The sequence below is a fragment of the Terrapene carolina genome, unplaced genomic scaffold (assembly GCF_002925995.2).
Source record: "Terrapene carolina triunguis isolate 2854851 unplaced genomic scaffold, T_m_triunguis-2.0 Scaffold148, whole genome shotgun sequence".
In the NCBI taxonomy this organism is placed as follows: domain Eukaryota; kingdom Metazoa; phylum Chordata; order Testudines; family Emydidae; genus Terrapene; species Terrapene triunguis.
In genome coordinates this window covers 3830640-3846270 of record NW_020664499.1, presented here as the reverse complement: position 1 = coordinate 3846270, position 15631 = coordinate 3830640, and positions in this window count along the sequence as shown.

Below are 15631 nucleotides of genomic sequence, written 5' to 3'. Positions count from 1 at the left end.
GCCCTGACCTCTGAAGCCCCCCACACCCACCCTTCTGGGGGTGTGGGGGGCTTCAGAGGTCAGGCCTCACTCAGCCCGCTGCCGGCCTAGGTGAACAGAACGCCAGGGTGGCAGCGAGCTGAGTCGGCTGGTGGCGTAAGATCAGCATTTTAATTTAATTTTAAATGAAGCTTCTTAAATATTTTGAAAACCTTGTTTACTTTACATACAATAGTTTAGTTATATAATATATAGACTTATAGAGAGAGACCTTCTAAAAAACGTTAAAATGTATTACCAGCATGCGAAACCTTAAATTAAAGTAAATAAATGAAGACTCGGCACACCACTTCTGAACGGTGGCCTACCCCTGGCCTATAACCAAACCAAACCCAACGTGGCCATACTTAAGGTCATACATTCTATAGCTCATGTGTCAGGCACTCAATTTTTCATGCTGCTTAGCACACAAGCTATTTATCTTTTAATGTTCATTGGATCCATTTTAAAATTAAAGTTCTACTTTCAATGAAAGTAGATCCTTCCACTTACTAACAATCATTGATTAATCTGATCCTCCATTTTACATTATCAAAACCCTAAGGGACCAATTTAAAAATAGTTAATATTAATCCATTTAAGCAGCTATTGGAGGATAATTCAATTGCTGGCTAAAGAAGGTTGTCATTTAATTAATAAGGATGGACAAATTTCTGACTGAGATGGAAGGGAGCCCAAGGATGATCCATGGTAACAATACCACCATTCAAAGTCGTGCTATTCAGACACTGACTGGCTTTAGAAACATTCACATGCACTAGTGGCAGTCATATGGATAACAAGATCAACTGCACAATTCAATCCCAGGCTTGGTCTACACTTAAAAGTTAAGTGGAAAAAAAACAAAAACACCCCATACCCAGGTCGTTCTGCTGACCTAATTCCCAGTATAGATGCAGCTATGGCAACAAACGAATGCATCCATTGATGTGGCTACCATTATTTGGGCAGGTAGTGTTCCTACACAGAAAGAAAAACCCCTTCTGTCTGTGTCGTCTGCAGCTACATGACGGGGTCATGCCAGCATAGCTATGGTGACATAGGTAAGTTGGTGTAGTCACCATAGCATAGACGTCACCAAAACAAGAGAAGTGTCTTGTACTGTAAAGGGTAAAATGTACATGTCATATTTATTTTGCTCTCCCTTGCTTCACAGGATGATTAGCCCTAATTAAGTTCCAAGTTAATTAGCCTGAGTAGATAGTGCGAGGATTTTGGGCTAGCACCCAGCCAAGTAAGGGGTTGAAGACTGGGCAAATTCCATGGTGTTGCTCGGCAGCCATTCTTTGCACCTAATGATTGGAGCAGCATCTGTAGCCCTAACAACCCTCTGCAAGTGGATGAAGGGAGGACTGCAGAACCCTCATAAAAGTGGCAATGTCAGCTCATGTGTAATGCCGACAGACCCCAGTTGTCAGCGGGCAGGATCGAACGGGGGACCTCTGGAGCTTAATGCATGAGCCTCTACCACATGAGCTAAAAGCCAACTGGCTGTTAGCTAAGGCTGTAGAGCAGACTCATTTAACTCTCGCTAAGTGGTCTCAGTGCCACTAGATGGGACAGAACACCACACCCAGAAGGTGTGTGGGTTACACATGCTCTGAGTCTCCCTTTTCAAGACTCTCCCACCTTGCAATACTCAGAGAGCCCTTCCTGAGCCATGCTTAGCACCATGGGCAGTGTGAACGCTCCGCTGGCGGAGACTAGCCCCCGGCCTCTCCCCCTCTGCCTAAGCCCTGCCCTTCCTGGAGACCAGAGCGCACACACACCCCACGGCTGCCAGCCCCCCCATGTGTCCCCAGCACTGGATGGGCAGGTGGCGTGGCCAGAGCGTCCCCAGCCCCAGAGCTCCCCCAGCCCCAGAGTGCCGGGCAGGCAGTGTGGTCCCAGTGCCCGGTGGACAGGCAGTACAGCATGGCCCCAGCCCCGAGCCTTTTGCACACTGTTCCCAGCCTGCCTGCCCCAGCCTCTCAGCCATAGAAGAGCGGGAAGGGAACTGGAAGCAGGCAGGAGGGGGCAGAGGGATGGAGCATGGGTGGGGCCATGCCAGGCTGTTTGGGGAGGCACAGCCTTCCCCTACCTATGCTACTCACCGCCCATGCAGTTATCACCACTCAAGCTTCCTAAAGCCTGCTTGCTCCAAATGCTGAGAGGGCGCACCACTCCCACAGAGAAGGGAGCAGAATTTGCCCCCACATGCACAAGATAAATAATTGGCAGTTGGCATAATTGAAATAAGAGTGTTTGGCTTTTCATACAATGCAAGTGAAATTCACCTAGGGAGACCAGACATCCGATACTATCCGCACCGTCCCAATATTCAGGGCTTTGTCATATAGGACCCTATTGCCACCCTTACCCCATCCCAATTTTTCCACACTTGCTATCTGTCACCCTAAATTCACCCCTGTGCAGATCCAATACAGGGCTTACGTCCCACTTAAGCCCCCAAAACAGGGTTTTAGTTGGACTTGCGTGCTGCCTAAACGTCCTCTGCTCAGAGGTGATTTTCAGCCTGTATGATAATAGTGAAAACATCTGTCTCACTTTCTAACTAGTTTCACAATAAGCTCTCCCTGAATAAAACTTTTTATTGACTGCTGCATTTTACAAGTTGTATCACGTGATGGTTAAAGCTTTCCCGAGGTACAGAACTGTATTGGGATGATCATACTTTTGTCAGAAAACATTTTTATGCTGATGCTTTGTTTTGCCTTTACTGGATTTTTATATGGTTTTATTATGTTTAATTGTATTATTACTGTATTTCAACTATATAGCACCCAGGCATGTTAGCTTTAGGGATCTTAAAAATTCAGTTGTGATTATTAACATTCCATGAATTTTAATGGTTTTCAGGCATGAGAAGCATCCCCACAATTATTGGATTGGGATACTTTAAGGAGAACATAGTTTTGGAACTTTGGGTATTGTCATTGTAGAAGAGCTAAGCAGTCATTTCGCTCACCCAATTTATTCTTTTCCAATTTGCTTATTTTTTCACTCAAACAAAATAAAGACACATATTTAGGGACTGATCTTGCACGTCCGCCATCCAAAACTCCAGTTGAAGTCAGAACAGCTGACTGACCAATAGATTCTCACTGAAGAAGGAGAAAACTTCCCAGGAAGATGACAGAGGAAAGTTGTTATATCAGAGGCTCCTGGGGGGTAGAGATGGAGGGGGGGGGGCAAAGAAAGCTACTTTATAAAAGGGAGAGTATGGAATAGGAGTTCGGAACACTTAGCGCCTCTGAAAAATTAGGCCTTAACTTATTATGCCTCATAACATGGCAATAATTAGGTATGGTAAATGTTGTTATTCCCCACTTATGGTTGGAGAAAAACTGAGGTAGGGTTAAGTGACTTGCCCCAAGTCACAGAGCAAGTCATCATCACAGCCAAGATAAATACCTAGGAATCCCAATTCTCACTTCCATACTTTAGCCTAATAGACTTTGTTCCTCCCTATAAGTTACATTAGCATATTTTACTGATTATTATATATATGGAATACTAACAATTTATTCTTCATCAGCTATAGGAACAAGTCAATTTCATACCTCAAGACTTCTTTGGCTTCTTACAAGTGTGACATTCCTGGTATGCATTGCTCAGAACATATGAGCTGCTAAGTGCCTCAGAGCACTTTGGAGGAGAATTCCCATAGTGAAAATTCATCTCCAGATTCTGTTCTATGATACTTGAGACAGCTGTAACACCAGATGACTGAACTGGAAAACAAACTGAGACAAGCCTTGACTCTGATACTTGGAATTGCTGTTTTAGAAATGCCAAAGAGCTCTTACATGGCAACATAGTGGCAACAGAGTTTCAGTGGATCGCCAAGGTGTTTATTTGGCCCATAATACATATTAAGTGAAGGAGACAGTTGCCAGGCCTGGTGCCCTAAGTGCAAGACATAGTCAGTTACATTTTTTACATGGTGCAGTTTTGTTGCCCCATGTAGTTCTAGGATTGTGTTGAGAGGCTGTATCAAATTATTACAGGATTTCTGCTTTAAGACATCAAAATCTTGCTGTCTTTGGAGGTCAGCTGAAAGATGATGGAAGAAGACTAGGGGTTGTAAAGGTGTCAGGTTGGGTGCTCAAAAATGGAGGCACCCAAAATCACTAGTCACTTTTAAATATCTTGGCCTACATCTTAATTTATCTGTGCCTTTGCCTCTTGAATGTAATAAAGCTCAGTACATTTTCATTTAGAGTGAATACACAGACTGGGCTTTGGGCCCTGGAGTAAATTCTTCACTTAGGATAAGTCCTAACTCCTCCTCCCCTGACCCCAAAGGCTATCTGGCAGTGGATCCAGTGCAGGACCCCAGCAAGAACACTTGTTCCAATTGCCATATAGTATTTGTAAGGTATTGGTCTTTTGTGTGGGGAATGGCCAAATGAAGAATGTCACCTCTTTTTGTAGAGAAGAGTGGAAAAATGAGAAGGTTTTCACCAAAATCATTATAAGTGTTTGGCTTTTTCTGAACAGCCATGAGAATTTTTTTTAATTTTGGTTGTTTCAGTCCCTTCACATGAGTTTTGGAGACCCCCATGATGACATCACTAATCCTGTCCAAGTTGATTAGGCCTTGCTCCAAGCAGCACTCTTTGGGTTCTGTCTCTCTCTAACAAGCAAGGCCCCTTTCTCATCTCCTCATTCACCAGCAGAGGGCAGGCTGATGGCAGGGTGAGAAAGAGGAGAGTCACGCCTCTGCAGAATGCTCTTTTACACCCAGGGCCAGCTCCAGGGTTTTTGCCGCCCTAAGCAGTGCCAAAAAAAAAAAAAAGCCGCAATCGCGATCTGCAGCTCTACTGCCGCCGCTTCAGTCTTTGGCGGAAATTCGGCGGTTGGTCCTTTCCTCTGAGAGGGAGTGAGGGACCCGCCACCAAATTGCCGCCGTAGAGTTGGACGTACCGCCCCTCACCGTTGGCCGCCCCAAGCACCTGCTTGCTGGGCTGGTGCCTGGAGCCGGCCCTGTTTACACCTACCCATTTCTGCAGAGGGGTCCTCTTGGATTTCCATCTCTGAGGGTTTAGAGAAGGGTAGAGGGAGAGACCAAAAGTCCTGCACTAAAAGCTAGTCTAACTTTTGAGGCATCTGCCATAGAAAGTAAGAGAGACACTCCCTGTTTATATAAGCAGCAGTCCCCTACAGCTTCCTTGCCTTCATGGCTGGTATGACAAAAGCTCCTCCTCCTTTTTTCAATCTTCTCTAACCACTAGGAAGCCTGACCAGGACACTGCAGGCTACCTTTCTATTTATGGTTTGGCACCACTATGGACTGGGGATCCCCTGGTAGCATTGTCTGTGGACGGGCTGCAGTGAGGGGGGAAGGAGTGTCAGTTGAACAGGGGCTCCAGTTCCCAGTGTTCCCCTGTTGAGGGGAGGTGTCAGAATTTGACTTCATTCATTTGTATCTCTTTAAAAATGTCTGTGGCAAGCTGTCCTCCCTGCAACATTTTAACCCTGCTTTAGTTTTGGGTTGAAAAGTCCCTGGGAAAAAAAAAAAAAAAAAAAGACAAATGCTGTGCATGCTTAAAAGATAATTGTCTTTGTGCAACCATGCATCAGAGCAAAAACAGTTTCTACCAAATGAAATAACCATTAGGCACAATAATGACCAGAATATAAAGGGATAAAAAAAAACCAGACTAGAACAGAATCCCCAAGGATGCTTGCTTTGTTCAAACAGTCCCATTGCACCAACTGGGTATTATTTAGAGATTAAATCATTTTTTCCCCATTTTAGCCAATAATTTTCTGATCCTGTCCTATCGATTTTCAGCTCCTTGTAAGCACCTCATGGTTTCATTTGTCTCATGCTGATTCTTTAATAAGAATGGAAATCCTGTCCTATATTCTACTGCTGGCTTTGAAGACATGCTAGCCACCATATATCTTTGGGAAAAGGATATGTTACCCTAATTCATCAATCAACCTCATTCCACACTCAAGACAGAACAAGCATTTGATGAATGATACTTGGCTTACAACTAAAGTTCAGACTGTCTAGTTTTAGGACTCAAGCTTCTCAACTATTAGTGCCAGTGTGTCACATGATGTGTGATAGATTGGCTGTTAACACACAACATTAGCACTGATGTTCACTAACAGGACCCCAGGATAGCACAGAAACTTTTGATACATTGCTCCTCACTTGTTCTCCTGACATATACCTTCGCAGACAGTGCAAGGCTGTGAGTGGAAGCAGCAGGCCTTCTTATATACCCTAATCATTTATTCTTTCCTCAACTGCTGCACTTGGAAGATTATCTAGCTCTAGCATTTAAGTTTTATAGAGCTGAACTGTATAAGGAGCTAGTAGCTCCATTTTGGCTTAGCCTGGCCATAAATTACCTCAAGTTCCCAGTGTAAGACCTAGCCTCTGGCTACTTGGTCTTTGATGAAGTTTCTCTAGCTTTCTCCTTTTGTAATCTGCTTACTTCTTCCTGCATCCCTCTAACCAAGAGGAGAGATAGTATTTCTTTGCTAAGCAAGGCAAGTACTGCATTTTAAGCCACATGACTTCTTTCCAGATATCGATTGCTTCACCTTCAAAAACATGACAGTCTCAGAAAAATTTTGTACCAAGCTTAATCAGGGTCTTCAGTTGCACACCATAAACTATAGGAACTGCAGAACAAAACAAGTCTCAAGCTAATGACAAGGCACACCACGGTGAAACTGTTAAACAAAATATGGTCATATCTGCTTGTACTGACAGTTTATAATACAAAACGAAAGGGCTTTTTTAAATCAGTGACTAGAAGTGCAGAGCCCCAACATAAGCATAAAAGCATTTCCTAGGTTCTTTAAGAAAATGTATGAATTAATCCTCCCCTTGCCTCCATTCGTTCTGCAATAGATTTTGGAAATGATCTCTGAGGCAGACAAATTGCTTTTTATAGGTTAACTTGCAGGACAGATTGTCAGGAAAAGTTGTTCTGAGACAATAAAAGTGAGGAAAATATGACTAGACCTAAAAAGATGGAATATGTGACTAGATGGGAAACAGAAAGGTGTCATTTTTACAAAGTGCCTTTTTTGATGAGTGAACTTTTTTCTTGAGTGCTTATGTGAGCATCAGGCTGCAAGTCATAAAGCTGTAATCTATAAGAGATGACTGTGTTCATGACTGTCACGTTTAATAAGAATGCTCGGTACTGACAATTAGATGGCTGAGTGAATTAAAACCTCTGGCTTTTTACGTACAAGAGCCAAGTTCAATTTCGATTTCTAGATTTAAGTGATTTTGCCTTTTTAAAGAAATTTCTACAGTTTGCTACTTGAAAAACTTTAATAATGCAGAGGCACTCATGTTCACTCGCAGAAACTATGCATTCCCACCATAGGTCATGTCACGATGCAGACTATTACAGTAAATTATGGAACACACTACAGACGAGAACCAGTAATGTTGGAACTTCTTCAGTTTGGTATAGCAAATTGCATAACTTTTACAGGAAAGGTTTGAGGATTTTGGTACAATCACATATACCCCTGTTTTATAATCAGCTCTTAGTTGTCAGGGGCTGGAATTTTTAACTGGTCAAGTACTTTGCCTCAAAATGTATCTGTGCCGCTAGCATGACAGCCACTCTACTTAATAAATATCCCAGGGAAAGAGGTGACAAAAAGAGATGATTTCACATATACCCAAATTCACTAGTTTAGCTGCATCCATAGACTGTCTCTAACCTATTGTCAATATTACTTCTGATCTATTAGCATTATAGGGGTGAACTTAAAAAAAAAAAAAAAAGTTTTTGGTTTTCCTTAGCAAGTAAAAAATTGTACTAGCTCATAATATCCACAGCAGAAGTTCTAACCAAGTTTGTTTTTAAAAGTGAATTATAAATGTCACACATGCTGACTTATTTGATCTATGCCAATGCTGAGATCTCTTCTTTAACTACTGAAGAGATCTTGTACTACCTCTGCTGTCTTTCTTATGTCAAGACGTCCACTCTCTGGAAAAACAACTTGTACATATAAGGGAGTGGTTCAGTTTACCAGCCCATTCCAACCTTGGCCTCTCTTCTGCGACTGGCAACAAAGATGCCAATTAGTGCTGATAATTATTGTGACAGATACTTGTCCACTGGTAAATGAACTAAGACCACCATGTCATTTCGCAAGACTCAAACAAAATAGCCTTCAAAGGGTAACAAATAAATCAATCGGAGTAACATCATATGACAATGTTTGGAGCAGATTTGAACTAATGACTTAGAAGTGGCAAGTGCCATCCCCCCATTACCAAATCCCCTGAGCCATCCATGCCAGGCTTATAGGCTGAACCATCTGCTGTACGAACAAAGAATGAAGACAGCTCATTTACACTCCCTTTCCAGAGGAATTAGAGATGGGTTCTTCTTAACAGAGAACATTGCAAAGAATATACATAGACTTCCAGCATTACATTTTCCTGAGAAAGCTATGAAACAGACAACTCATGTCAAGGTGACAGCAGAGGAAAGTAGCTTTGGAAAGTTTACATCTGAAATGTGTGCAGCCTTACCTGGTCTGGATTCTTTTTTACAGTGTATTTACCTGATGAACCATCTGTTCTTTCATGATGGTTCTGCTTTCTATCTCATTATCCTATAGAGTTGACTAAAATGCCAAAAGGTCAAAAAACTTCATAATGGTCACACACAGAGTCTGTGGATCATCTGTGATTGGAAATTACAACCTTCCTCCTCTCTGAGACTGCACAGCTTCCCTAAAGCTTAAAACAAACAATTTCTCTTTCCAGGGCTTATGTCATAAAAATTAAAGTTGGAAAAGACCTTTTAGGTCACCTTGTTCATCCCACCACCAGCAGAGTATTGTTCTCTATGGTATGCTTTTGAGTGCATTGTCCAATCTGGTTTTAAATGACCAAAAGCATGTGGATTCCAGTATTTCTCTTAGGAGACTCTTAAATAGACCTCACTGTTAGGAAATTGTCCTTTAGTCTTTACAAGGGCATATAAGCACACTCTCCACCATTCTAAAATTGAATATTTCCTCCATTACAATTCTAAATCTGTCTCAAGTTTTATGTAAAATGTCAGGGGGTGTTTGGGTGGGAGACTAGATATTTAATTCCTAGGTCCCCATCACATGGAGGACTTGGCCTCATTAGACTCTTTCATTCAGTACAGCTGCACTGCAAGAGATAACCTTAATAGATCTCCTGCCACATCTTATCAATGTTAAACAAGAGATGACTCTCATAGTGCACACAGCCTTCAAAGGATGCCAAGATGCATCACCATCTTTAGCTTTCCTTTCAGCTGAGCAAGCTGAAGTCATTCAGATTCTCCAGACGCTGTTCACAGAGAGTCTTAAAAAACAAAATCTCAGCCTCGGAACACCTGCTAGACCATACTGTAAGGAATGAAGTTATATATATGAGAATGAGGAAAGACTGTTTAAAGGGATTCACAAGCCTCAAATCCCTGAGTGATCTATTATTAACTGAAAGGTTTCATTTCTATTAGAAAAATCCAAAAATAGGGAACAAGTCACTATTAACAATAGAACAAAAACAAAGGAAAGGTTGTACTTCACCATTTGAAACAAAATAGATATTTTAACCAAAAATGTGCTGAAACTGGAAGCATGATGTCAAAATCATTCAATCAAGTTTACTGGAGAGTTTGCTGTTTTATGTGATTACAGAAAAGTGTTAATTGTACAGAAACTCCTAATCATAATGGCTTCTTACAAAGAAGCTATCTAGAGTAGGTCTCTCATGGGGTGGACCACTTCAAGAGAGACGCATGGCCATTTTTCTCTCTCTGTCATCCCTCTTCTTCTTTTTGAGTAGCAAATCTGGCGTAAAAGACAAATGGAAAGAGGCAGAGAAAAACAACAACAACAAAATAAAACTAAACCAAAAAATAAATCCAGTTTTTGTTTTCATTGAAAAAACAAAATGTTCCTCAAAAAATTTCTAAAGTTTCACACTGCAAGGAAAATTGACATTTTCCAACAAACCCTACTCACAATTGCACAGACTACCTCCCCTGCTATGCGCAATCATGGAACATCCCTGTAACAACTATGGCAGTTGGTTACATAAAATGCACACCAGAAACTTATTTCTGCATCACAAGCACCTTTTATTGCATTTGGAAACAAATAGAAGAGCAAGTATCACGTGACCATCCAGCTATCCATGGAGTAGCAACCAGCGTCCCAGAGATCACTAGTCATTCGTGGATCACAAATTTGGAAAGTGAGCTGCAAGGAGACAATGGAATGATTTGAAGGCACATAAAAGCCCTTTCCAAAATTTGTAAGGAAAATTTTAAGAAAGATCAAATTATTTCACTCTGCTGTCCTGCTCAGAGCAATTTAACATGTGTGGCAGGAAGAGGGATTACATGTAGTGACGCGTGCGATATGGTGGCTGCCTACAGAGACAGTGCAGTTTAGAGGATATGGCATCATAATACGATTCAAGAGAGCCGGGTTCTATTCCTGGCCTTGCCCCTGACTAGGTGTGTGACCTTCACCTTCTCACTCTCTGTCCCTCTCATGTTTATCTGTTTTGTCCATTTAGACTGTAAGCCCTTCAGGGCAAGGACAGACCCTTCCTGTGTGTTTGTACTATAGCACAATGAACCACCAATCTCTGTTTAGGCATGTAGGCTCTGCTTTGGTACTAACAACAACAAGCAGTCATTCATAAATTTGTGTAGTATTTGGGGAAAATATTGAAAACCCCCAATAGTTTTGTATTCTTCACAGAGACCTATATATCCATGATGGCTATTAGCAAATATTTCCTATGGTCAGAGATGGGACACTATAGGGGGAGGGCTCTGAGTTACTACAGAGAATTTTTTCCCAGATGTCTGGCAGGTGGGTCTTGCCCACATGTCCAGGGTCTAACTGATCAATCACCATATTTAGGGTTGGCGAGGAATTCCCCTCCCCCCAAGTCAGACTGGCAGAGATCCTGGAGGGGTTTCCACCTTCCTCTGCAGCATAGGACCCAGGTCACTTGCTGGTGTGAACTAGAGTAAAGGGCAGATTCTCAATAACTTGAAGTCTTTAAATCAAGATTTGAGGACTTCAGTAACTCTGACAGAGGTTGTGGGCCTATTTCAGGAGTGGGTGGTGAGGTTCTGTGGCCTGTGATGTGCAGAAAGTCAGACTAGCTGATGTCTCTTTCTGGCCTTAAAGCCTATGAGTCTATAGTTTAAAGGTCCACCTTAGGTTTGTACATTTCATTCACTTATTGAGATAAATAATTTACAAGATTTACATTTTTTAAAATAATTATTCTACACAAAGGTAAAAGAGATTAATAATGCCAAGGCTGGAATTCAAGCAGTGATCACATTGTTTGGGTATCCTTGAATATAACTAAGTATATAACAATCTGTGGGGGACTTTGACCAAACCCTGCAGAGATTATCTAACTTATTTTTAGATTTTTGATTTCTATTCTCCTTGTCCCTCTACTTACTATACTTTAAGATGCAATATTATAAGGGACAAGGAGCTTGGGAGGAGGATCAAGTCAAGAGGCGATTCCTTATTTCTTCCTCCATCCCGGCGAAACTGCAAACCAAAACAGGGAGAGATTCACTCTCTCAGACACTGGTGCTTTGGAGTTAAGCCCCACCCAGATTTCTTTGGCTTTCCTCAATTAAACAGCCCTAAGGAGGTAAGTAGGATTCCTTCTTTCCTTTCCCCCCGTTTGTGTTTATGGGGTTTACACTTGTATGTGTTGGGTGAGGATCTCTTACAGCCCTCCCCTAAAGCCTGGCTAGACAAACAGGCAGTAAGGGGCACCCTGACTTCTGAACAATTCACTACTCAAGCTTTGCTTTCTCATACTTTTCTCTGGCTAGCCAGCCACCATCCTTCTCTCTATGGCTTCCTATTGTTTTTTGCAAAGTTAGTCCCTCAGGGCATGTCTTCACTATCCACCGATCCGGCGGGTAGCAATCGGTCTATCGGGGATCGACTTACCGCGTCTAGTGAAGACGTGGTAAAATCGATCCCTGATCGCTCTGCCGTCGACTCCGGAAATCCACCTTGGCAAGAGGCGGCAGCGGAGTCGGCGGCAGCGCGGCAGCGGTCGACTTTCCCGCGTCCTCACCGCCAGGTAAGCCGACCTAAAATACGCAACTTCAGCCACGGTATTCACGTAGCTGAAGTTGCGTATCTTAAGTCGGACCCCCGCTGTAGTGTAGACCCAGCCTCAGCTACCTGCAAATACTTACTCTTCCTGCAGGCTGAGAAAAGGGGACTGGACTGTTCAAAAGAAGCCGACAAACATAGTCAAGTTTGCATTTCAGATACTATGAGGCTGAAGGAGACTCTGTGTGGTAATTTAAAGAGGGAATATTAAGGGGGGAAAGAAAAACTCTCAGAGATTACCTTGTAATCCAGGTCCCACTTCAGATTGAATTCCTGCTCCAGGGAACATTGGTTCATTAAGAAAAGGGGATGCCTGTGATGGCTGACTCTCTAAGAAGGCGGGGGGGGGGGGGGGGGGGGGGGGGGGGGGGCGGGTCTGGGGAACAGCACCTCCTCAGGTGCATCACATTTTCAATGCTGAGTAAAGGAAATAAAGGGAGAGCTGAAGAGGCTATAGAAACTTGACCCAGTTTAAGGGAGTAGGTGGTGAAGGTGAGTAGATTAGTAGAAAGTGAGCCAGTTTTCAGGAAGGGCCTAGTTTGGTGTGACACCGAGGCACAGAAATACAAAATGGATGTGAGGCTGGTATCAGACACAGATCTCTCAGCTGATCACATTGGCCTGCCTGCATACTCTATTAAGATTTTCATGTGTGTCACATCACTCATTGCTCATGAAATAAGGAGAGTAAACAATTCCCAGAATATCTAGCTCATCGGGGCGGGGGGGGCTCTAATAATACTTGTTTGTTTTCTTTTTGCTGGATTTATTAAACAAAGTGGTCATTTTAACTGTGAAAAGTGGCACATGGCAATTAGAAGTTATTAGCTCCTTGAAGTGATTTGTCACTGCTGGTGAGGTTCTAGCTCTGTGTAATGAAAATATATTTAATTAGTATGGGAATGCTGCATAAGTAGCTCTCAGTACTGCTGGTATCCTCTGTTGTATCTCATAGTGGGTAGCCTATAGGGAGGGGATTGCACTGAGCTTACCTCTGCCAGTTGCATGCTGTGCTTCCTTTGCAGCCACACTCACAGCTCTGTGCTCTTTTCCATCTCAGAGTAAGGAGGGACATTGGAGACATGCTCTGGAAGAAGAGGGGCAGAGTGGGTTGCTATCCCATACACATGGATCTCTGTGAGACATGTCCTATGGAATTTGCTGTAAACTGCGCTTCAGGCAGCATTAAGTTTGTTGATGGCCAACATCTCTTTGCCTGGTCTGACCATAGGCTCTAACCTGCCACCACAGAGCTTCAGCCTCTATGCCCTACACAGATGCACAAGGCCTTATTTTTCAACAGAACCATGCACCTATAACTACAAGTGGAGTCAGTGAGAGACAGGAATGCTGAGTCAATCTGAAAATCAGGTCTACAGTCTCTCACCAGCTTTTGTTCATGTTCCCATTCGCCTTTGTTGACCCCTTACCTGATGTTGGAAGGTTTATAGGTTTAGGTAATATATAATTCCTTTGCTAAGCATGTTTAATTAACTGGGTTATCAGGCTTACTTTGATTAAAGGCCTGTTATATTAGTATGAGGCCCTGTGAGAGTAGTTATTGCTAAAAGCTGGGATTTAGCTGAATAGCATAGGCCTAAGGAGATAACCCCAGGTCAGATATTTTGCACTCTCATTCTGAGATACAAAGAAATAACTACAAATGGGTCCAGTACACCACACAACATCAAAAGAAGGGAGTTTTGGGGGGGCTTTAGCAATTAGATTGCTATGAAGTGTGTAAGCAGTTAGATCACATTTATGTATAAGAATAATTAAGAAATAAGTGATATAAATCATGAATATTAATGCTTCATTATGGACACCCCAACAGCAACATATGGATAGGGGCAGGAATTGACTTTATTATAATCAGGGTAAAGGATCAAGATAGTATATATCCATACTATTATTATAGGGTATAAAATACCACACCCAGTTCCCATTGCTTCAGGTTCATTGGGTCCTCAAAATGGTGTAAACTGAATCAGGATATCCCTTCTGACAGGCACCACTTACTTTCTCTTCCATCTTTGTTTCCAATTGCCTCCATAAGTTGTAAGTATGCACAATGTAGGAAACCACCTTACTGTGTTTATCTTATTCTTATATTTATGTATATTGATCCTTTTCTATGATTTCAGTTATAGCTGTCTGTACGGAATAAAGTTTATCTCTGTGTGTTTCACTGAATTCCATCTTCTCTGTTAATTGTAAGTAGCTGCCTGGAAAATAACTTATCTGTGACATGCGCATGTTGCACCCCAGTACATAATCTTTGTAACAATTGTTTCGGCTACACCTTCCACCACCTAAGCGGGGAAGAGACAAAGGGAGGCAGCTGCTACTACTGTTCTGGCTCTTCACTCCCCTCAGATGTGGATGGAACCTTGCCCTTGTAACAAGGCTTTCAGTCTCCACTCAGACCTTCTGCACAGGTGAAAAGTAGGAGAGAGGCTCAATGGAGAAAACTTTGTGTCTTCTCTTTCGATGGGTTTCCACTTCTCTAGCCTTGAGGACTTGGCCTAGCTCAATAAGCATTTCACCCTGAGGGCTATTGTTTCAGTCTGACTCCAGCTTTACATTGCAAGGACCATATTCGCCAGACTAGAAACTTTTGTCCTAGAAGAAAGACCTAGATTTTTCTAGAAGACAACAAAATACATGAGAGGAGCCTAAATCCTTGGAATGTTTGGAATGTCCTCACTGGTAGATTTTTTTGTCATTATTGTTTCATTTCTAATGGCTGATTTCCTCCTACTAAGGTGCAGTGGGGCCAAAAGGGGGAGGATTTGGTTCAACACTCAAGTTTTTCATATTCTACCGTCCACAACTACCTTTCTTCACCATAATTTATTCTATGTCCTTACTGTAATAAATAGAGCTCTTGAGTCTCCACAGATGCATCGTCAATAAGGAGCTGTCTGGCTATATGTGATGTTTGCTTTGCTTTAAGATCCACATGTAAAATCTAGCACTCCCTGAAGTACAATGAATCCATAAATGACTGATCTATATAGGATAAGTGCGTTTTTCCCCTGCTATGGGTAATGTTTTTCATTTTACTTAATTCTTTTTGAAAACTATGTGCAAGAAAATGCAGCAGAATGAAAACTGTACAAAAATGGTGCAATAGGTAGAAAATAGGAAGCAGGGACTTATATCACCCTTAAAATCTCTCTCAACACTTTAAAAACATTAATTAAGCCATAAAGCACAGCTATGAAATAGGCAAATATTATTCTTAAAGGCACAGAAAGATCAGGTCATGCAGCAAGTCAGTGGTAGAACTGGAAATAGAACCCAGGAGTCCTGTCTCAGCCACCCTGCTTTCACTACTAGACCATATTGTCCCTCTCTATAGCAATGTCTCTCTGGCAGTCTTTTTGGTGATGCATGTGTTGGTTAAGCAGGTTAAATTTTTCAATGT